Here is a 22,243-nt window from a genome sequence, read left to right on the forward strand (position 1 = left end):
TAAAACACAAATGGGGTGCTCTGTAGCGATTAATACATGCCACTCCTCTAATCCTTCATCTGCTGTTTTTCTTCACTCATGCATATCTATTCACACCCCTATTAGTATTTTTGTTAAAAAAAAACTTTACGTGAGGCAGGTATTAACCATGTGAGATCCTAGCAGAGCTAAGGCAAGTTGAAAGCTGTTCATTTCCTGTTTATCAGGACAGGAGATAAAAGCCTTGTCCACAAATAACAGCTTTTCGCTGGCCGTACAGAATTATGGAGGGAGAAAAATTCTGCATACTGTAGCAAATTTTAGACAGCAGTCCCTCTGAACAGTTTTCTTATTTACATGCTATCATGCAATTTCAATCCATCCTTCTCACATCCCTCATCCTTGCTTGTGCATCCACTCCCCCATCTCACTTATCATTCCACACAATCCCATTCCTTTCCTCTTAAGGAAAACACCATTTCCTAAGTCTGTTTCTACCAGCCTCTACCCTCTCCTCTCCCACAACAAGAATGTGAATGGGGACTTTCACAGCTTGTAACTTCACAGAATTATCCAGCAGCTTTTCACAAAGGCAAAAAGAAGAACACACCCTTTGCTCCAGGTTGATCTCCGAGCCAAATTTCCAGGCTGCGTTTTAGAACATGAAAGTGTTAAAATAATAAAGCAGCTATTTCAGTCAGAAATTTAACACATCGGTTTCCCCCTAAACTTTGTCAAAACCAGACCTTTTGTACTATTGCTTCTCAGAAAAAGAACTGAGCCTGAGGTGAACAAGCAACGATGGAAAATGGCAGCAACAAGGGAAAACTGCAATCAAAGAAGAAAGTTTGGGTAAGTCAGAAGTGAAGAAACAGAGCTCTAGCAGGAAGCGCAGGGCAGCCTTAACTAAAGAGAACATTGTTATTTTTGCCTACAGTTAATGAATTTATTAATGAAGACACATATATGCACACACACATATCTATGTCCTCAGAGAGCACTTTGCAGCCTTTCCAGGGTCACACAATAGCCTGTTTTTCTCATTCAAATTCGAGATCAAGCTTGCCCATGGAAAGCCAGCTGTACACAGGGGCTCTACATCTCAGGGGAGGTGAAATCCAGCTTCTCACAGAAGGTTTTTCAGCCTGCAAAGGTCCCCGGCCCCACCACACATCACTTGATACCTGCCCGCTCCTGCAGGCAGAGATGAGGTACTGATTTGGAGTACCTCCGTTTTGGAGGAGAGATGCCTTACAATAGGCTTGTCCTTCAGAGGGACTCGGATTTCCTCCTCAGTAACGCTGGAGAATGTCTAAAGAACAGGCTCCAGAACGGACTGCAGCAAGACCAGCGATCTTTTGAAAACTCATAACAGACTGATGACGACTGAGCTCCCATGGTGTCAGAAAACACAAGTCACTTGCTCGTTAAGCACTCTGCAACCTGGCAAGGCAGCAGCAAGCCTGCAACATCAGCTTCTCTCTATACTTTTGCACTGAAGACCAAATCTATGTTGTCTTTGTCCAAATACCCTTTAGGGTTACCGTGATGTTACTTTTTGCAACTCAATCTTCAAAGCAGTGCCTGCCCTTCCTCCTTTTCTTCCTCCCTACTAATTAATTTTTTAGTGAAACTTATGGTGTTAGCAGTTTTGATCAGGCCTCGTTTATTTTGTTGAGGCTTGTCTACAGTCAAACTCCACAGTGCCATCACTGCAAGCTTGCTCTCACACCTGGGAAGCCAGCTGAGCTGCCAGCTCCCTGGATAATACAACAACGTCCTTTTCTTCCTTCGTTACAGCTTCCAAACACCTTCTAGCTCAACATGCCATCAGCACACGGCTTTGGTAGTCTCACAGCCTAAGCCATAACACTGGCTTGTAATACAGGCCATGTATCATACAGGCTGGCCATTCAGTCCTGGCACCTCTTTCATCAGCTTTAGGAGCTCAGACTTCCATACAAGTTTAGGCATATCATGACTTATTTTGTTTCAAAGCCTGTGGAAATGATGGAGTCAAGTCCTGTCGACCTACATGGGATCATTCTCACCTATTATATATTAAACACAGACAGAAAGGTTATTACTGCAAAAGTTTATTTACAGGCTGCATAATCTGTCAGCGTACCACGTGGCCCCGCAAAACTCCCATGTAAAAACACCAGCAGATCTAAAACCCACTTTGAAAACTACCAGCAAGCAATTGAGAATCGTAGAGAACAGAATCAGGGTTAGTATTAATTATGAAAAGGAGTTGCTCTGACCACAGATGCTGTCTCTAAGAGATCTCACCAACAATGTGAGAAGGAGAACACATGACTTTCCACCTTTAAATTTAGGAAATGCACACTGAAAAGTGTAAAGCCAACAGTTTTTTCTCCTGCAGTGTAAAATAGTCTGCACCTGACGTGCAGGACAGCTTTTCTTTCTTCTTAAGTGGCTTTGAACCATTACAAGGCCAGTGCTTTCTTTCCAGCTTACCGTATTCATCCTTTGCAGTAAATACAGATCAGAATTAGCTGCTACAGTAATAAAACGAAGTAGTAACAACTACATTCATCATTCATTGTGATGAAAGGTATGTCTATCATGGCTGGATTACACTATATCAATGTAGGCTATAAATCACCTCTGATTTTAGTCACCATAAAGAGAGAGCTTGCCCAGTCAGAGAAAGCTATTGAGCCAGAGCAACGCTCTTGAGCCATGTAAGCATTTTCCAAGAACACATTTCTCCACTTGGCAGGATTCATATGAAAGGAGAGCCCTGGGTGATATGGCACGGTAATGAAAACCTTCTTTTGCAACATACTGTACATGAGAAAATGGAAGCGTTTGAAGGAAGAGAATTTCAGTTTTGCTGGAGGAATAGGCCTCTCTAATTATGATTGTTTCACAAAACCCTCAATATTAAGAGTCATTACATTATGGGTTCACACCCTACGTACACCAAACTGAACAAGCTCCATTTCCAAAGGCTGTTCACCTGCCAGATACATCTTTTATCCCTCAAACTCTACAGTCAGCCAACAGAAAAGGAAGTTAATATTTAAACACAAACATAATCCCTCAAAACTCCAGCAGAACACTACTACCTATGCTGTCCTGACCACCAGCAGGAGAACAGCCAGAGATGCCAGCATACCTTTGAAGATACTGATGGCTTGCTGAGATCCTACAGTATGTAGACTCCTGGATACACAGCACAAAAATAGCCCTGTTACATTTCTATCCTCTCAACTATGAATGGAAGTCAAGTCTATGCTCAAAATGGCACTAGCCTTGTAAAAGAAAGAGCTTGGAGAAGAACTCAGGTTATACCATAAGGATGAGTGCTAAGCTAAGGTCCTCCAGCTGTAAGACTGAAGGATCTTCGTACCTTGGACAGAGATAGAGTTTGTCACTAAAAAAAAATAAATCATGACAGTCATGAACAGCAAGATTTCATCATCAATTGATAGCTTCTCTGAAACATCTCTGTGAATTTTATCTCATTCAGAGAACTCCAAAAAAAAAAAAAAAAAGACTTGAAAACTATTTCTGAGAACAGAATAGGAATACAGGCATTAAAAACCCATTGTCTTGATATTCCTCAGCTGACTGAAAGGAGTTGTACTAACAGACAGTGAAGATTGGAACTACCATAGGAACCCTGTTGTAAGCCATAGGGAGTCTCAACAGGCCTCAGACAGATGGTGGAATGATAGATGTCTCTATCTTCTTCTTAGGAGAACATAAATCAGTTTATAAGCTTAAATCTAGACTTGTTCCTCAGAGAAAAATATTAAATGAGGTTGCTTCAGAGACAAATACATGCATGAAAAAGATGTATATACATATGACTGGAGGACCCTCTGTTGGAAAACCCTGGAGGAGATAGTTACCTGAGGGACGAGAACTGGAAGAGCAGCAAGAACTTTTGCCTACCTCAGATAGCAAGGGAGACCCCAGCACAAGCAGCACCTTCAACCACAGGCACAATCCCACAGAACCTGAGCAGAGCTGGGTGCTGGTAGCAGAGCTCACCAGCAGCCCCAGACACAGCAAATCATAGAATCATAGAATATCCCGAGTTGGAAGGGACCCATAAGGATCATCTAGTCCAACTCTTGGCACCGCACAGGTCTGCCCAAAAGTTTAGACCATGTGACTAAGTGCACAGTCCAAACGCTTTTTAAATGCAGACAGGCTTGGTGCAGTGACTACGTCCCTGGGTAGCCTGTTCCAGTGTGCGACCACCCTCTCAGTGAAGAACCTCTTCCTGATGTCCTGCCTAAACTTCCCCTGCCTCAGCTTAACACCGTTCCCGTGGGTCCTATCACTGGTGTTTACAGTGAATAGGTCCCCTGCCTCTCCACTCCCCCTCGCGAGGAAGCTGTAGACCGCGATGAGGTCCCCCCTCAGCCTCCTCTTCTCCAGGCTGAACAAGCCAAGTGACCTCAGCCGCTCCTCATACGTCTTCCCCTCTAGGCCCTTCACCATCTTCGTCGCCCTCCTCTGGACACTCTCCAACAGTTTAATGTCCTTTTTGTACTGTGGTGCCCAGAACTGCACACAGTACTCGAGGTGAGGCCGCACCAGCGCAGAGTAGAGCGGGACAGTCATCTCCCTTGACCGACTAGCGATGCCGTGCTTGATGCATCCCAGGATACGGTTGGCCCTCCTGGCAGCCAGGGCACACTGCTGGCTCATATTCAACTTGCTGTCAACCACAACCCCCGGATCCCTCTCTGCGGGGCTGCTCCCCAGCATCTCATCGCCCAGTCTGTACGTATAGCCAGGGTTGCCCCGTCCCAGGTGCAGGACCCGGCACTTGCCTTTGTTAAACTTCATGCGGTTGGTGATCGCCCAGCTCTCCAAATGGGTTGACCAAGCCCAAAGTTCATTCAGGAGCTACAATCAGTAAAGCAAGGGGGGTATAAATGAACAACATCTACCCAAAGGGCCAATCCAGGCAACAAAACTAAAGACAAAGCCACCCATGAGGTAGCGCAAGGCTGAGCTTAAATAGGGCTGCTGGGCAGGAGGTGTGGGTGGAGGCCCCGGGTGAGGCTGCTCAGAGCAATTAGGGCCCATGGGTGTGCTGGGAGCCTCTTGGTGGGTTTTCTGCTGAAACACCAGAGCTGCAGCAGGCCCAAACCGAGATGCTGGAGGATGGGCTGGGTTGTATTCTTTAAGCTGTTGTAACTGGGAGGTTTCTTCTCATTACAAACAGCAAGGCTACACAGAGGTCAAGCGTGGCCCTTGCTGTCTTCTCTTGGTGCCTGAGCTGTGTCAGTGAGGACAACTGACTGCTCCTTTGTTCTTTTTTTTTCTGTCTGTCGCGACTGTCAGGAGTTATAAACATCAGTACTACAGTTTTTGGTGTCGGTGCCAAAAGGCAAAGCATTTGGAAGCTGTGCCTCCTCCTCCCTTCTGATTTAAAATGCTGCATCCAAAAAGGAGAGTTTTTTTTTCTTTATGCCACGTAGAGCTCGGTGCATACTGAAAAAGAAGAAATCATGGACTTAAATGCTCTGTCTCTTGAAAGGCTGTTTAAAGTGGTGCTTGATGGGTATAAAATGCCTTTTCTGCCTGAGCTGCAGTAGGGAAAACCTCCAGCTTATTCCTCACCAGTGCCTGAAGATGTTTTCTCCTTTTATTTTTTTTTTCCCTCTTCTTTCTTTCACCCGCCTCCCTTTCACAGCACTTCTTTTGGTATCCCCTTTCCCAACAGCAAGGAAAAATCCCTCCCTTACATAATGGGGTTTTTCACAGAGCTTCAAGGCAGCTTCCCTCTCAGAAAAACAAAACAAAACAAAACAAAAACAAACAAACAAAAAACCAAGCAGGACATTCACTGAAAAGGACTGGGAAGGTCAAGTTTGTGTCTTCACTTCCAGGCTTGGGATGCCCTCGACACCCTGCCAAACTGCTCATCCTGAGAAGAGTTAATAAGGAAAATGCCAGTAGGTGGTGTCCAAGAATAGCTTCTGGATTCTGCAGTGCCAGTGAAACCTGTGCTGCACCAAGGAGTGCTCTGTACAGCTGCTGGCATCTGCTCTGCATGGTGGATGTGGACATGAGGAAGCTGTGGCAGCATCTCCATTTACAGCTGCTGCTTCCCTCCAGTCTTCAGGCTGTTTCCAGACGCTTTTTCACAAATAAGCACCTTTACTGGACGTTATTCCTAAAGCACCTCCCTTTTGAGATTTCTCCTTGATAGAAGGTAGCTGGGGTTGGATCAGGCTACCACTGCAACAAGGAGCCAGAGTCTCCACGTGCACGTCTCCTGGGACAGGTATCCACGTGGCGCACCTCCCCATGCACGTGGCTCAGAGGGGCTGGCAGCAGCCCGCAGGAAGGAGTTAATCAGATCAAAGCAAGGGAAGCCACAGCACAGCCCAAGTAAAGACTGTGGCTGTGCAAGCAGGGCCAACACCAGACCTGGGCACTGGAATTCAGTCATTAGGACTATCCCTGGCAGGTTTCTGGGTATGGTCTGGGAAGTAGCAGAAGCCAGAGAGAGCTTCCAGGAGGCAGTGTGGAGGCAGCCACCACCTTTTGACAGCAGAAGAGTTTAATATTCTGCACACAAGCTCTTCTCTGCCAGCTGGCATCAGCACCAAAGAAGGGTCCCAGGTGTGATTAACTTACCAGTAAAAATGTGGTCTCAGAGAAATTTCTTTCTAACCTGGGTCTCAGCTCCAGACCTCCTCTGTCTTTTTTTCTAACTTGCTACAGACAGCCAATTCCCCTTTTTTATATCATGTCTCCTAAGGACATCTGCCTGTCCTCCATGACAGCACATGCGTATTTTATGCCCTTGTGTTATTGTGCTCCTGCCAGTCCCTTTCTCCCATCCTGTGTTTCTCCCATGGAAGCCTTTGGGGCAGAGGCTCCCTGCTCCTTCCACAGAACAGTGCCGGGCACACTGGAGCCCCATCCTCACTTGCCCTTAAGCTTTAGTGGGGTAAAAAAGATGACTACATTGTCCTACAGTGAGCTGAGCAAATGATAAACTGGTCATCAGCTTGTGTCTGGAAACAAAACCTACGGTTGATATTTACTCTGCCATCAGTCACCCCTTACCACAGTTGTAACTACTTCATTCTCAGCAAAAGCAGGTACTGACCAGGGTGTGAGCAGCAAACTACCTGCTGACTGTGCTAAAACATGTTATTTCAGCCAGGGGTAGAAATACCTTCCTGTTTTGAAAGCCTCACTTTGCTGCAACGTGATGAGCCGTCAGTAAACGCTAGAAAAATCTCATCCTGAGAATTTTAACTTGATTTGCTTCCTAGAGGTAGATAAATGACTGCAGACATATGCTACTGCACTCAGGGAAACACAGGGAGAGGAGTCTATCTGCTGCAAAAGCTCAAGGTTACATTTTGACCCCAAACAGGAAAAGGATGTCACTTATGCGGCAATGAATTCTCCTGATTTGCTGAGACAATTTCTATCACAACCGTACAAAAAAAAAGATGGTAAGTAAGATGGGTGGAGAGACCTCCAGAGAGCCTGTGGAGATGCCAGGAGCACCTTGATTTCCAGAGCTTTTATGTTAGCTGGTAGTGCATAGGAAGGAAACAGGTCAGTGTAGCTCTGCACCCAGGCTGTGTAGGCACTGAGAAAACACAGTTTGAATATACCTGGCCCGGAGTCAGTGAGAGGGATGAAAAAAATATCTTTTCCTCTGCCTTGACACCATTTATTCAGAACAGAACATGTGAAGGCCATCCTTCTCTGTTGTCAGCCTTTTGAGAGAACAACAGCTAAATGCTGCCTTTGAAGAATCAGTACCTTGCTTATCTCATCTCTGCACCTCTTTCTACAGCCTCTTCTTTCAGGCGCGTGGCGCTGCTTCCAGGAATGAGGAATCACTCTGTGCAGGTCTCGGGGGCCGCAAGTGCTGTGTAGTGGGTTTACATGGCAAGGTTTTGGTAGCCAGGGGGCCATCGGGGTGGGTTCTGCGAGAAGAATCCAGAAGCTGCCCCATGTTAGGGAAGGGCCTTGCCGCTGGCCAGAGCTGGGCCAATAAGCGATGTTGTTTGCGCCTCTGTGAGAGCAGACCGAAGAAAGGCAAAACAAAAAACCTGCTGCGGAACAGCAGCTGGGAGAGAGAGAGGAGTGAGAAACAGCCTTGCGGACGCCAAGGTCAGTGAAGAAGGAGGGGGAGAGGTGCTCCAGGCGCCGGAGCAGAAGTCCCCTGCGGCCTGTGGTGAGGCCCGTGGAGAAGCAGGCTGTCCCCCTGCTGCCCGTGGCGTACCACGGTGGAGCGGGGTTTCACGCTGCAGAGCACGGTGGAGCAGGGGCAGAGCGTGACCGAGAAGGAGCGGCGGAGCCAAAGTGCTACAGAGCAGCTGGACAGGCGGTACTGTGCCAGCAGTCCTTTCCTGCAAGCAAACTGCAGCGTTAACACAAGGACAAAGTATGAGGAACAAACTGGTGTCTAGCACATACAGTGTGCGAGTTCCCAGTGCCAGTCCAGGCTCATTAAATGCTAGACAAAAGGCTATAGGTGTATCTCAGAGCCACCTCAGCTGGGCATGGGGCTGTCTCAGTATTTTTAGGGCTAACCGAGCTTTGCCCCACTGGGACTTTTTGTCTCGTTAATCCCACCGCGGTTGCTACCTAACAGAGATGGCACCAGGATCCAGTGACTAGGGTACAAAGAGGAGTTGGGAAAACTGGTTTGTGTTCCCATCTCTGCTACTGATTTGCTGTATATCCATGAGCAGTTAATTAAGTTCAGTATGCCTAAGCTTTCCCCACTTTAGAACTGTGATAATTACATTTATCTCTCTTTGTGAAGAACAAGGGCTTGGAGACATTTGGATAAAAGCCCTCAAAGAGCCAAGTGTTGTTATAGTTAGTTATAATAAAAATCATGGCCCTCCCTGAATTTATACAAGTTGTCCTGTTCCAGTGACTGTTTCATAGACAAGGCAGAAAAACCAGGAGGGTAATTACGGAGTGACTCCATACTCTGCTGCAGGCTTCTAGCATTGCATTTATTTAGGTAAACCCAGCTCACCTACAGCCTCCTAGTTCCTTTGCTCAGGTTCTAAGGGAGCTGTCGGTATTGCAATGATATGAGTGTCACTGCAAAGCAACTATGTTTTTGTCACAGTGTGCTGTGATTAAAAAGCACCAGAATAGCTTTTAATTTCTGAAATAACAGTGCAAAGTACTAAGTTACAGGGAATTCTGGCATTGCATAAATGATGTTTTTCAGAACAAGGAAAAAAACATAACATACTGCTCTTCAAAGGTGTTCAGCCCCCCTGATTTCTCCCTAGGTGCATAAATTTCAAGTGAGAGCTCTACAAAGCAAATAGTTCAAGTAATACTGATGTTTACGGTGATGAGCCACTCTAAGTTTCATGACAGACTTCACTTACAGGGCCAGTAGGGAAATTTTACCCCTTACACTATGTATGAGCTTGTTTCACAGACTGCAAGGACCATGCTTAATTTTCTATGTAAGTAATGGTCCTGAGGGCTTAAAGTTTGAGGCAGAACTCACTGCTTTTGCTGCTAATAGATATTAAAATGTGAGCAAGCTATAACCTCTGTATCAACAACAATACTTGCACCTACACTAATAAATTAAACAATGCTGGGGAACAATCCTGGCCCCTAGGAACAGAACTGTACTGTTTTATTCAGTAGAAGTGCCTGGTCTGGTTTGGCCCAGGCCAGCCAGCAGTCTCCAAGGCCAAGCCTTGGCAAACTGTAGGAGTTAGTACTGAGCACAGGCCTTTCTCAGAGTATTGCATGTCCCTGCTCTGTGTTGAAAGCTTAGGGAGGTTTGCAGCATGGACAAAAAACAAACAAACAGACAAAAACACTGGGGCAACAGGATGGGTCCTGCAGACCTCAAAAGCTCTGTTGTGTTTTTGGACACAAGTAAAGGAGATACATAGCAGAAAGGGTTAAAGGTACAGGTCAGATGTGTCTTGCTCCAGAAACAGGGAGCAACTTAAAAGCTCCGAAGGAAGAAGAGGGAAGTGTCTGCATTTGCAAATGATGTGTGTGAGTCTCTGTGGGTGTGAGTGTACACATGCACATGCAGGGGAAAAAACCTTCCAAGAAAATCACAGAATATCCACCACCAGATTACAAGGAAAAGAGATGCCAAGATCTTTGAATTAATTATTCTCAGTGAATCATTCTTACAGTTAAAAGCCATACCAGCATTTCCAGAAAAACTTTCAGTTCTGTATACGTAAACAAATGTAAAGAAAACAAACAAACAGCCAAGAAAATTTGAAGATAAAAGACTCGAGATAATAAGATTAAAGATGTTAATTGGAACCATTTGCAGAAGCTGCACCTCTACAGACTTTGACATTCGTAGCTGAGTTGTTACAAAATACTTTAGCTCCGACCTGATGGCTTCAGTCAGTTTAAGCCTAGAGACCAGAAATATTCTTGCCAGAACCCATTTAGTTGTGCAGACTCTAACTCAAGAAAGCACAGAGGTACATATTTAAGTGACTCTGTGTTTTACTTTTTTTGCAGGTATTTAACTGCTTTGGGTCTAGGTTTAAATACATAATTAGAGGCAAGTACCTGCGTAAGGACTTTGAACTTGGGCAGCGATTCCCAAACAGTTTCCCCCCAGCTTACTTTCCAGTTCACTTCATTCCTCACCAAGGACACTAACATCTCCTTTCCCACCCCTGCTTCTTATCAAGACCTCAATCTCCTCTGTGTGCAAAAGATCACAGAATGTCATATTTGCTCCTCATTTGTAGACAGTGATTTTGAAGTCTTGAACTAGTAAGCTTTCCAAAATAGATGAATAGCCTGAAGAATAGGTGGGAAGAAGCAGGGCAGAAAATTTATGACTTGTTTATTTTACTTTACACCCTAGATTTACAGCTGATAAACACTATTGTCCTTACCATGGCTGAATGAATAGCTTTACCTGAGAAGGTAACCAATGGATTAAAGCACTTGATCTTAATTATCCCACAGTTCTAAGTGTTATTCAGGTGGTGACAGAAAATGCCTATCAGTTTTAAGCCTCTGTTTTCCCGGAAACCACATTGCAAGTGTGTCTACAAGACAAGCACACTCACAGGACAGGCAATGAACATATCAGGGCATTGCTCAGCATGTCAGAGTGATTCTTCCTACTAAAAGCAATCCTGATTTTCTACTTTCCTACTGCTATTGCAATACTGGCTCTGTAAAAGATTGTCAGCCAGAATAATAAGCCAAGAAGCACATTAAATCACTCAGATTTTCTCTAACAAGTTTTTATTCAGACCCACTCCAAATGTTGACAGAGATGAAAGATTCTTTGAAAAGAGTTCACAGCTTCAGATATGGCCAAAACAGACGAGGGGAAAAGGAAAAGTGTGTGCAATAATAGACATGGGCTAATGCATTTCAAGAAAAACATTTCAGCCTGAAAAGTTGCTACTAAGATCGTTGGCTGCCAGAGGGGCAAGGTGCCAAAACGCTTCTGAAATGCAACTGCGGTTGTCGATGACCAGTAAGAAAATATCTTGCATGTCAGTGCAAACCTCTGCTATCCCAAGACAAAACAAAGAGGGAATGCAAATGAAAGCCTTGCGTAGCTAGCTGGAAGATGAACCCTCTTTCCCTGACCCTGGATGCAACCTGGTGAAGCATGAGACAGAAATACACTCGTTCTCGAACTTAAAAATAGCAAAAATCCTGTGCTTGAGTTCTTCTGAAACTGTTGCAACAAAACCAAAACTCTGGCTGAGTTACATAAGACTCTGCTGTGTCAGACCAGCTTCAGATGAAGCAGGACATGCCAGTGCCTCTGGCTGGGATGCCAGGGGTTTAAATACCGGCTCTGCTGCTGACATCCTGGGCAACCTCGTTCAAGTCATGATGTCAGCTGGTAGATCTGTTTCAAGGCTGTAAAATTAAGCCGAGTGCTTCCTGTCCCCCACCCCTTTTCCTGCCTATGTGGACTCTACGCCTCCCTGGGCAGAGCTGCTCTCCTACCATATGTGTATGTACAGTGCTAAGCACAGAGGGAGAGGGACGGGCTGAAATAAAATCCCCACTAGAGAATGCTAATTGATTGTGTTGGTTTGTGTTTTTTTTTCCCTCCCTTGGTTTCATGTTTTTCCCTCGTATTTTCCACACTGCCTTAGCCTTGAAGACATCTTCTGTAACTGGAGCCCACATCAGCCCACACTGATGCTTTGTCCAAAGGGGAAAGGAATCACATACCTACCAAGACAGAGTTTTTCTGGCTTTCCTGGCACATTTTCTGCTTGCCATCTGTTTACAGGAAAATGTCTTCAGGGCAGAAGCCTTCTGTGTTGCCGGTTATATTGTGCATTCTGTTGGTATCTATCAAACAATAAAGTTGTTTTTAATTAAGACAGGCTGAGCAGGGACTGGTGCCTTATACCTCCAGTGGGCACTGTGCCCAGGTGAGTGGGAGGTGAGACTGGCAGTCTGGAGACATCCTGAGGATCTCAGGGGTCAAATGGGGAATTTATCTAACCTATACTGGAAGTTTATACTGTGACAGAGCTCCTCCCCAGTGCTCCTTTTACACTCAGCAGAAACAGATTTTTCCAGTGCATGGTTCTCATCCCCTCCTAAATAGGTGTTGAAAATACCCGAGGTTCTTGACTTTGTAGCAATTTCTACCTTTATGAAGGGAGTCTCCACTATCGACCTGTTGGTGCCTGAGCTGGACAGATGAGATGAGATATCTTGAGATGAGTCTGACTCTGATTCACTTGACCCCTTACAGCTGCTATTTCTGCGTCGGTATGGCAATGGTAACAATACATTTGAACTGGGGGCCTGTGAATGAAAAACAGTGCCAGGGTGGTTTTATTTACAGTTATATTCAATTACAGCACCAGCTTTCCCAACATATAAAGAAAAAACATGCTCTTTTTAGCATAATTTATACTGGTTCCCAGAACCACACAAACACAAGCATTTTTATGCCAGTATAACCACATATACCTCTGCTATGCAAGGACTTTAACATGTAAACATCACAGAAGTGTCATTAAAGATAACTCTTTCCCTATGTAGCACTGTTCTACAAAGCATTTCCAAAGGAGCTGCACCCTAGGCAAACAGGACAAGATATACATCCCTATCAGACCACATGGAAGAAACACGCACCAATATTTTGCTGACACTTTCATGCTGTAGAAAGCCTGCCAGGTTAGGAAGTGGATTTACACATTAAAAAAAAAAAAAAAAGCTATCCAGCTATTCTCTGGCACAACACTGAGCAGATCAATGTGATAGAGCTGCTCTGATGGAAAAAAAAGCTTAGTGCACCACCACTGTTATTGTATATTGACCCAGTGTCCACGGGGTCAGTCCATTTAACTAGTCTGCTGCTTTCAAAACAGGTTTTGGTGTGTCACATCATGGGGCATTTCTGCCTTTGGAAGGCCCTGATGGATTGACTGAATTGTTTTTTCGCAAGGATGCTGATATCACTGCAGCCACTGAAACAAGGGAAAGGAAACAGGGCCATTCCAGGACCAGACACTCTCACAGGACACCAACTTGCTATTTAGGTCACAGACTCTGGGAAAATGTGGCAACCTTGGCTTTGAAGGGGAAATGGAAAGATCAGCTCTCCAGCAGAAGGTTTGGTCAGTAAATGCCCTTGCCCTCCAGCACAGCTAGGTTAAAAGGCACAGTGTTTCCTTAGGAATGGGGCATGCCAGTAAGGAGTGGCTGGCGACCTCGATATTTAACTATCAAATCGCATATAAAAAATTAAATCGCAAATAAAAAATTAACTAACTATTTAATTCACAAAACAGGGCGAAAACATCACTTTTTGACACGGATGGCTCTGGGAAGAATGTTGTACTTCTCGGGACATTCAAGTTGCTCATGGAAAGCCCTCTTCAGTTGAACATAATGCTGGGAGCTGCCCGCCAGAACTGAAACTGCAGGAGGAAGCCACAGAGAAAAGATGGGGAGATTAGGAAAAGGGAGTGATGTGGGGAAGCTGGAAGGAGCTGGAAGAGACTTGGAGGAGGTAACAGCTGGAAAGTCTGCTTTATTTATTCAGTGGACAAACAAAGCAGCTCCTCCATCAATAACAATTACTCACCTTTGACGCTCAAGCCCCAGATTGGCAAAGGGCTCAGGTGTGGTAACAGCAACTCCCACATGTCCCTACAAGGTGCCTGGCTCCAGAAGTGGAATTCCCAAACCCCATCTACACCTCCAATATGAGCCACTGGCAGAAGCAGTCACTCAAAAAATTTGGTTTGGTGCATCAGCCAAGGGGACAAGGACACACATCAAAGGCAAAGGAGAAATGGAAGTGCCATCTTCAGCCTAACAGATATCAAGACAGCGTCTCCTTTCAAAGCACCCACATCGGCTGGAGAGAGGGAAGTATTCCTCAACTCGTCTTGACACCAGGCCACTGGGCAGCAAGGAATGTGAAGTCCACGAATCAGAAAAGATGTGGCACCATGAGTACATAGCCCAGTAGAAGGATATTCTCCTGGTAAAGAGTGAAGAAGAGGGACCTTCAAGCAGTTGTCCCTTCTCCACCGCCGTTTGTGATGATCATTCCGCGATTCTAGTATTTGTGTATTTTTTCAAAATAGCTGGTTTTGAACAACGGTCTATAAAGCCTTGCAAGTCTGAGGAACATACTGGTAACCTGCAAAAAGACTCGGTGTTAAGAGAAGAATATTAGCGAGGCACTTGGGGTTGTAAAACCTTAAGTAGCCAATCACTACAACAGAAGTCATTGCTAATGAGTGAGGGTTTTCTCCTCCGGTTAAAACACCTCTTCAGGAGTAACCAGACACATAGGGAATGCACCCACTGCAGTGCTTAGTGGAAGTGTCACTCGTAGCACACAGGAGGAGAAAAAAAATCTGTTTAGCAAACTTACTTTCACTTGCAAACTCTGTGTTGAGGTCCTGTAATTTACAGTCTTTGGCTCTTTTGAAAACAGTTTCCCAGTGCTTGGAGAGATGGCATGTGAGAGGTAGGAGACCCAGTTTCTACACCACTGGCTCAGAGTTTTTTGCTTGGAAAATGGGCCTCGGTTTTCCTATCTGGAAAACTGAAGTACTACCAGGTCTTTGAGGTGTACCCATAAACAATGCCTCTGGGCCCTGTAACAACAAAAATATGAAGAGATGTTCTAATAACAGAGATGCTAAACAGTATTATCATAGGTTGCATGATACAGTGTGCCGTGATATTTAAAATATAAAGAAAGAAAGTCTGTTCAATTGATGTATTACATCTGAGATTAGTAATCTGAGCCGCAAATGTATTCAGGTCTGCCGGTAGACACCACAGAGGAGACACATAAAGTAAAGAACCTGCAGGCTTTCTAGTAACATTAATCTGCATTTATATAGCACATTTCACTTGACAGTCTTGAAAAGTTTATTATTAAAACTCTCACAACACTCCTGTGGGCTAAGAACACAACGCAGCCTCTCTTTAATTGATGGGTAACTTGGACTTCATCAAGAAAAAAGGAGTTGAAGGTCAAAGAGGGTGAATGACAAAGCTAGACAACCTCCCCCTACTACCCATCTTTTGTAGCAGTCATCTGAAGAAGCAGAAAGCAGACAGGGGTGCACTGTTAATCAGAAGGTTACACTGCAAGCCATCTCAAAGCAGTTATCATGAACTGCTTAGAGATGGATAATCCCTCAAATTATGTCTACCTTTCATACGCAGACCCCTCTGTGAAAAACACCGCAAGATCTTCAGTTAACTGTTGGCCACATCGCTCCATGAAGCTCCATGCACAGAAGACCAGCGGCATCCATGTCCTACTTGTAATGGATCCATCAAAACTGAGAAAACCAATCTCATATCAGTAGGCTTCAATTTACTGACAAGGGAGATGAGAAGCCACCTAAAGTGTTTTCAGAGCTCACAAGTCAGGAAGGCTTGAAAGTCACTACTTCAGAATTTCCCACCAAAATGCTCATTCAACCTCTCCCTCTCTGGGTTACGAGATGTGACAGGACCGTGCCTCGAGGCAGCATGGCTGCAGGCATAAAAGAAGTCTTCTCACCAGGAGGTAGGATTCATCAGATGAATGACTTAAATGAGTCTGACTTCACAGAGAGCCTCTGAGGGCTCGAAGAAGATGCGTCTCGAGTTGGAAGTCCAATTTGGAGGCATTTTGTTTCTTCCCTTGAAAAGCATTTTCTAGTAAGATGGAACAACAGTGGCTACTGAATCAACATAACGAACATCCTCGCTCTACCACCTTTTATCTTTCAGAACTCTTTAGAGAAAACATATTTAAAACCATAGATCTACCACATAAAAATGCTGACTGATCACACAGTTCCATAAGGTAAAATGTCCCCTACACTGCAATGCCCAGATATATGCCTGTGTGCCCGTGCGTGGGTGTGTGCATGCAAACACGTGTTAGTTGTGACTCACTGGCTCACGGTGATCATGCCTGACAGAAAGGCACAAAAATTCTGAAGTACCTAAAACTTTTGGGAAAACAGACAACCAAGCTGGGAAGCCAGACTCCATCGGTGCCCTTGGTGATGGAAAGGCCACAGTGGCACCTCATGATTGCACCATCAAAGGGCAACATCAGAGAACCCCCGGCCTACTCTTAAGACACAGAACAGCAGGAAACCAGGCTTCACTGGCTCCACGGCTTGTGGCATGATTTGCTGCTCTCCCTGCAGTGTCACTGTGCCTTCATTGCACCTGGGACCTGAGCCGTCCTGATTAAGCGAGGACAGGTTTGTTCTCCTGTATGCCCTCCTCTCTGCCTGCAGTACAGGCTCGGGAGACTCTCGCCCCGCTTTGCCACTGACCTGCTAAGCCAGCCACTTTCCCTCTCAGCACCTCTGCTTCCTCATCTTTGAAATGAGAATTATGACCTCTGTAAGGCACTTTGATGTCCACAGATTAAGTGCTCTGTGGCACACATACGTCTTCTCTCTATTTTAAATGCCAGGTAATATATTGTCATGCTTTTTTTTTTCTTCTTTTGTTTATTCACCTTTATTATTAAAAATGGAAATCAATGAACTACCCTGAAAAAAAAAAAAACACAACACTTTGGATCAGCCTCCTCTTGTGAAGATAATTATGGGAGAGAAAGCAATTTTGAAACAATGGATGGCAAAATGCAACGCTTAGAAACTACAGAGCATGGTGTATTTGTCCAAGGCTACCACTGAAATCCACCCTGCAGTTCGCTGTTGCAATATTCCTTGTTCTCTTCCATTTTCTAAGTCATGTAAGAAACTTGCTTCCAAAATAAATTATTTAGCTTCTAACTGCTGCAATGCACAGCAGGACGCCTGTCAGAGCAAAGTGTTACTAATGGAGGATACCTCACATGATCCAAAAGGGAAGATGAGTTCAGACCGCAACAATGCCTTGGTGAGAACACAGCTCCTGAAGCTGATGTGCAAAGGCAGCGAAACCCTTACTCGATCGGCCACCCAGAGACACTGCAAAGCGGCGCTGCTCCAAAGCAGAGTGTCCGTCTGTCCGTGCCTCCACAGGAACGGCCTCACAGAATCACAATCACATAATCATCTAGGTTGGAAGACCAGGCACGTGGGAGAACAGACCAACCCCTACCTCACTACAGCCTCCTTTAAGGTACCTATAGAGAGCAATAAGGTCGCCTCCGAGCCTCCTCTTCTCCAGGCTGAACAACCCCAGCTCCCTCAGCAGCTCCTCGTAAGACTTGTTCTCCAGACCCCTCACCAGCTTCATTGCCCTTCTCTGGACTCTCTCGAGCACCTCCATGTCCTTGTAACCTCGTTTCCTGCCTGGGCAGATGTGTCAGCTGAACCGGGGTTGTTCAAAGGCACTGTTGGATGGACAGTCATCAGTCTTGTGTACGTATTCATTCAGCGCTTCAGATGTAGGACTCAGGTGCTAACTGCTCCTAATGTGCCAAAACCAGTACCCTGGTTTGGACCACGCAGTTATACCCAGCAAATCCATGGGGGCACTGCATTGCCCAATGTAACTGAGTGCCGGATTTGCTTTGCTTAACATTTCAGCTGCTGGGGCTGGCAGTTAAAATGTAAAGATGTGATTCTCGCATTCCAGGTTTCATTTGCAGAAAGCATCGTAAAAACAGGAATAAGAAGATGGGTCTTTTAACTTATAAATGAAGAATATTTTCTGGGGAGCTTCTAAAAATAGCAAACAGTCCCCACCCTGTCCTGCAGACCATGCAAAATAACAGGAAGCCTATTCTAGATAGAGCAGTCACTAAACTTTTAAAATATACGTAGAAAGACCTCTTGACATGCTGATACTTATGGGTAAAAGCCCTTTAGCACTCTTATTCTGCATCCTCTGGCAGATGTGATGCACACATGATGTATAATGCATCATGACCATGAACCCCCTCCCATTTAAATTCATGAAGTTGGCCTGAAAATCACAACATTTTTGAATACGTATATAACAGTCCTTTTTCCCACTCGGTTTCAGCTCTTCAGAAAGTAGCCACATTCTCAAATTGCTCTCCATGTTCAAAAGCTATAAATTGCCTCTTAAAAAAAAAAGAAATGCATGAATAATACAAAACATTTGTGAAATGACAAAGAACTCAAAACTGAAACTAAAAGAAAAAAAGAGCCAACGTCATGAGATTCCTGATAAAATTGTTGTCCACTGATAATACAAAGGAAGCCCCAAATAAGACACAGTAGGGAAGATGAGCCTCCAAGCCATAAAAACACAGTCTGCCCCTGGGGATTCCTCCAGCTCCTGCCACAACTTTGCAGTTTGTGCCGTGCATTTGGACATTTATTCCCTGTGGAAGGGACAGGAAGAGATGAAAAATCCTGAACACGAACAACCTTCAACCCGCAACCAATGTCTTATCTGACATAGTTTTATGTACATACCCTTGGTTCCCAGTGCAGACTCCAGTAAACAACCTGCAAGACAAATATTGCTGATAGACGCACGCTCTGCACCGGGCGTGCAGCAGTTGTGTGAGATCAAATGACTCACTCAGGCCAATCTCCTTAAACACCGGTCTACTCGATCTGTTACTGAGAGCCCCAGAAAAATGAGTTCCCCACCGGACTCGTGCACTGTAAGAGTCTTGAAACCCTTAGGGCAAGACAGACCAGACTAAATCAGGAAGCAACAAGATGCAAGGAAGCCACTTTAAATAAATGTCAAGTTTGAACTTGAAGCTGTGAAATGATCTGTATAAACGTCAGACACTACAGAAAGCCTTTGGAAGAGGGGGTGCCGCTCCTGGTCCTGGGTTCCCTCCTCCATCGATGAGGATGCAACAGCATTAACTTGTGAAAACGCACAGGCACGTTAAACACCCTCCCTGCACTGTCCGTACTGCTAACTGTCATCTCTATTTCCCGTGGGTGGGTGTGGGAGGGCAGGACCGTGCATATTTCTGCAGGTACGTGGTACCTTGCACTTTAGTCTTGGTACACAGTGCCAAGGGAATCTTCTTCTTGGGGCTCTTTGAAGCCACCTGGCAAGAGAAGTCCACGTCTCTGACTTGGTTCTTCAGCCCATTGCTGACTCCCACGAAGCCCTACACGACGCCAGCACTACCCTCTCCAAACCTCTGCCTTGGGCCCCTGTGCAGGGCAAATTTACATGAGGTCGGGTCTGCTCTCCTAGACCTTTGTCCAATGATTTGCAGCGGCAAAGCCACCAAGGTCTAAGAAAATAAGGCGGCTGTCTATCAGCACTGCAATAATTCTGAAAGGAGAAACTCCTCCGAACTATTTTGCACTTGGCTCCAGCCACTGAATCAAACTTATTGCCACACTTTATCATATTATTCAACTCTTTCAGTCTTACAAGAACGAGGACTTCAGTGCCATACCTCCCAGAAACCAAAGGAAGCTTCCATGAAACCAGCAAACACCTCCCATCTTCTCACCAACGTCATTAAAAAAGCAAAACAAACCAGAGAGGTTGTACAAGTCAGCCTATAAACCCAGGCGTGAGGAGAGCAGTGTCAGTGGTAATGGGGCAAGAAAGGCAGGGTAATTATACCACACCAAAATTGCGATCGTGCTGCATTCCTTCTCGGTGAAGGCCAGCTAAGAATTAGATACACCTCTTTAAATCATCAAAGGGAGTGGCTGCAAGATACAAGGTGCTGGGATTAAGATGAAGTTCTGGGTTTGCCAGTTCTCAGCAATGGCTTTGGTGGCTGGGATGGGCACATCATTAACTGTTCCCAAACGGTGTTCACACCGTGCCACTTCTTTTTAATCTTTATACAATTCTCAGTATTTCAGGAGTCCCAGGCTCCACCAAGCAAACAGCTGTAGAAACCCAGAATTGGATGGCAGTACCTATCCACAAGGGGTTTTGTACTTGGCCAACCAATCAAGTTCAGAGACTTAGATGTTGGCATCATTTCAGTGGAGCGCAAATATTTATCATGTTGCACCAGCTTCCACCACCAGACCTACAAGCTCAGGCCCTCAAGCATGAAACCTCAAGACTTTCCCCACTGAGAAGGTTGGTGCAAATATTAAATAGAGCCCATTCTGTGCAGATGATTTAACAGGACTGCATGGGTGAGGGAACCGATTTGGCTCAGACCTCTCCTTTTTGAGAAGAATGAGTGCAGTAGCTTAGATGGCGGCACACACCCCACGGCCCTTTGCAGAGGAAAACCTGTGGGTAAAGTGGGTTTCAAGGAAGCTCCCCCATGGATGGGAGGCACAGTGCTGCCCAGAAATGTAGCCCTACACCCTGACCGCTGATCTATGCAGAGGTAGGCAGTTCTCTTCTGCTGGAGAACACCTCCCTAGAAGAAACCACAGGAGCAGCCATCACATAGGCAGGACAGTGGCACAAGGGGGCAAAGCTGCTCTGGCTGCCTCGCCTTGTCTGTGGTGCAAACAGGATTTTCAGTGTCTTCCTGGGCTGGTATAGGGTGAGAAGAGAACATTGCATAGAAGCAGAAATGCATAGACCAGTCCTAAAAACATGGGAACATCCTCCCCCATCACAGCTTCATACCACAGGTCGTTCCAGCCACTCCTTCCAAGGCCAACAGAACAAACGTTGCATTTGTGCTAGTTTTTGGAAAACACGCCAAAGAAGACAAACACAAGGCAAAGCAGCTGGCCAAATGGCCAAGTCTTGCTATTTAATTATTCCAAAATGAGAAAGTTCAATTAAAAACAGCTACAAAACAGAAACATAATAATGACCTCTCTCCTCACAGGAACTCAAGCTTTGGCACAAAGTACTAGCTGGCCTGATTTTATGTCCAATAAATTTAATCTTATTCAATAAAGCAGCTCCCCGTGCAACAGAAGAAAAGATGATGTGTATGAAAAGAGCTCTCTGGGCATCATGTAGCACTGTACCACCAAATAAAAATGCAAAACTTTAGTGTGATTTCTCTTCTCTCTTAGGCCAGCACAAAAAAGCACAATGCATCTGGCATCAGCATTGGTGAGGGCAGAGGTGAGCAGCGCACCAGAGCTGAACGAACCATCAGACTACCTCCAGATCCTCTTTGTGGTGAACTTGTGAGGGCACTTGTCTCACCGCTCGAAAGCCGACCACTTCCAGTGTGCGATGGTTTCATGTTACTGAGCTGTTTATGAATTCAGTCTCCTGGCAGTATTCGAGGAAGGTGCTTTTCCATGTGGTGAGGGCTGACACCCAATGTTTTGGCATGATGAAAATGGTCCGGTGGTTTTTCAAGACCAAGACCTGGGCCACAGTGATCCCCACTGCCTTCGTGCCTAATTGTGCTGGTAAAGCTGAAGACATGGCTTCTGTACGTGACTTCTAGCAGAGCCATATGCACTAACATGAGCTTTGATGAGCCATCTCCACTGGGCATCCAAAGATGAAAACATCCCCAAATTAGTGGACGCTACTGAAAAAGTAACCAAGCATCTAAACACTTGCACAATCTTTACTTACTCTCAGTAGCTCTTGATTTCTTGAATGGCATCACCTAGTGATTGGAAGCGTTTCCCAACAGATGTGCACCGTCATATTGAAACCCTAAACATTGCAATGACTTAGCTTCTTCCATACCACTTTACACAGCATGAGTAATTAATCCTCACAGCGCCGTGGCAGAGGAAGGACAGCGACGTTCATCCACCCAGCCCAATGCATGGGTTAAGTGGAGGCACAGGGAAGCCAGGTGACACGTGCAAGGTCCCGTGTCACGTTGCTGGAGGGATGTTTATGCCACCACATCGTAGTTGTGAGGAAGTGACAACTCTCCAAATCCCCCCCCTTCCCCCTGGACCCTAAATTCATCAACAGCATC

General features: G+C 45.4%; 1 protein-coding gene across 3 annotated transcripts in view; it reads right to left on the reverse strand.

Annotated features, from left to right (window-relative positions):
- Positions 1-22,243, reverse strand: part of LOC118251193 (uncharacterized) — a 67,928-nt gene that overhangs the window by 15,968 nt on the left and 29,717 nt on the right. The gene's annotated exons all lie outside the window — the stretch shown is intronic.

This window comes from Cygnus atratus, chromosome 3 (assembly GCF_013377495.2).
Source record: "Cygnus atratus isolate AKBS03 ecotype Queensland, Australia chromosome 3, CAtr_DNAZoo_HiC_assembly, whole genome shotgun sequence".
NCBI lineage: Eukaryota > Metazoa > Chordata > Aves > Anseriformes > Anatidae > Cygnus > Cygnus atratus.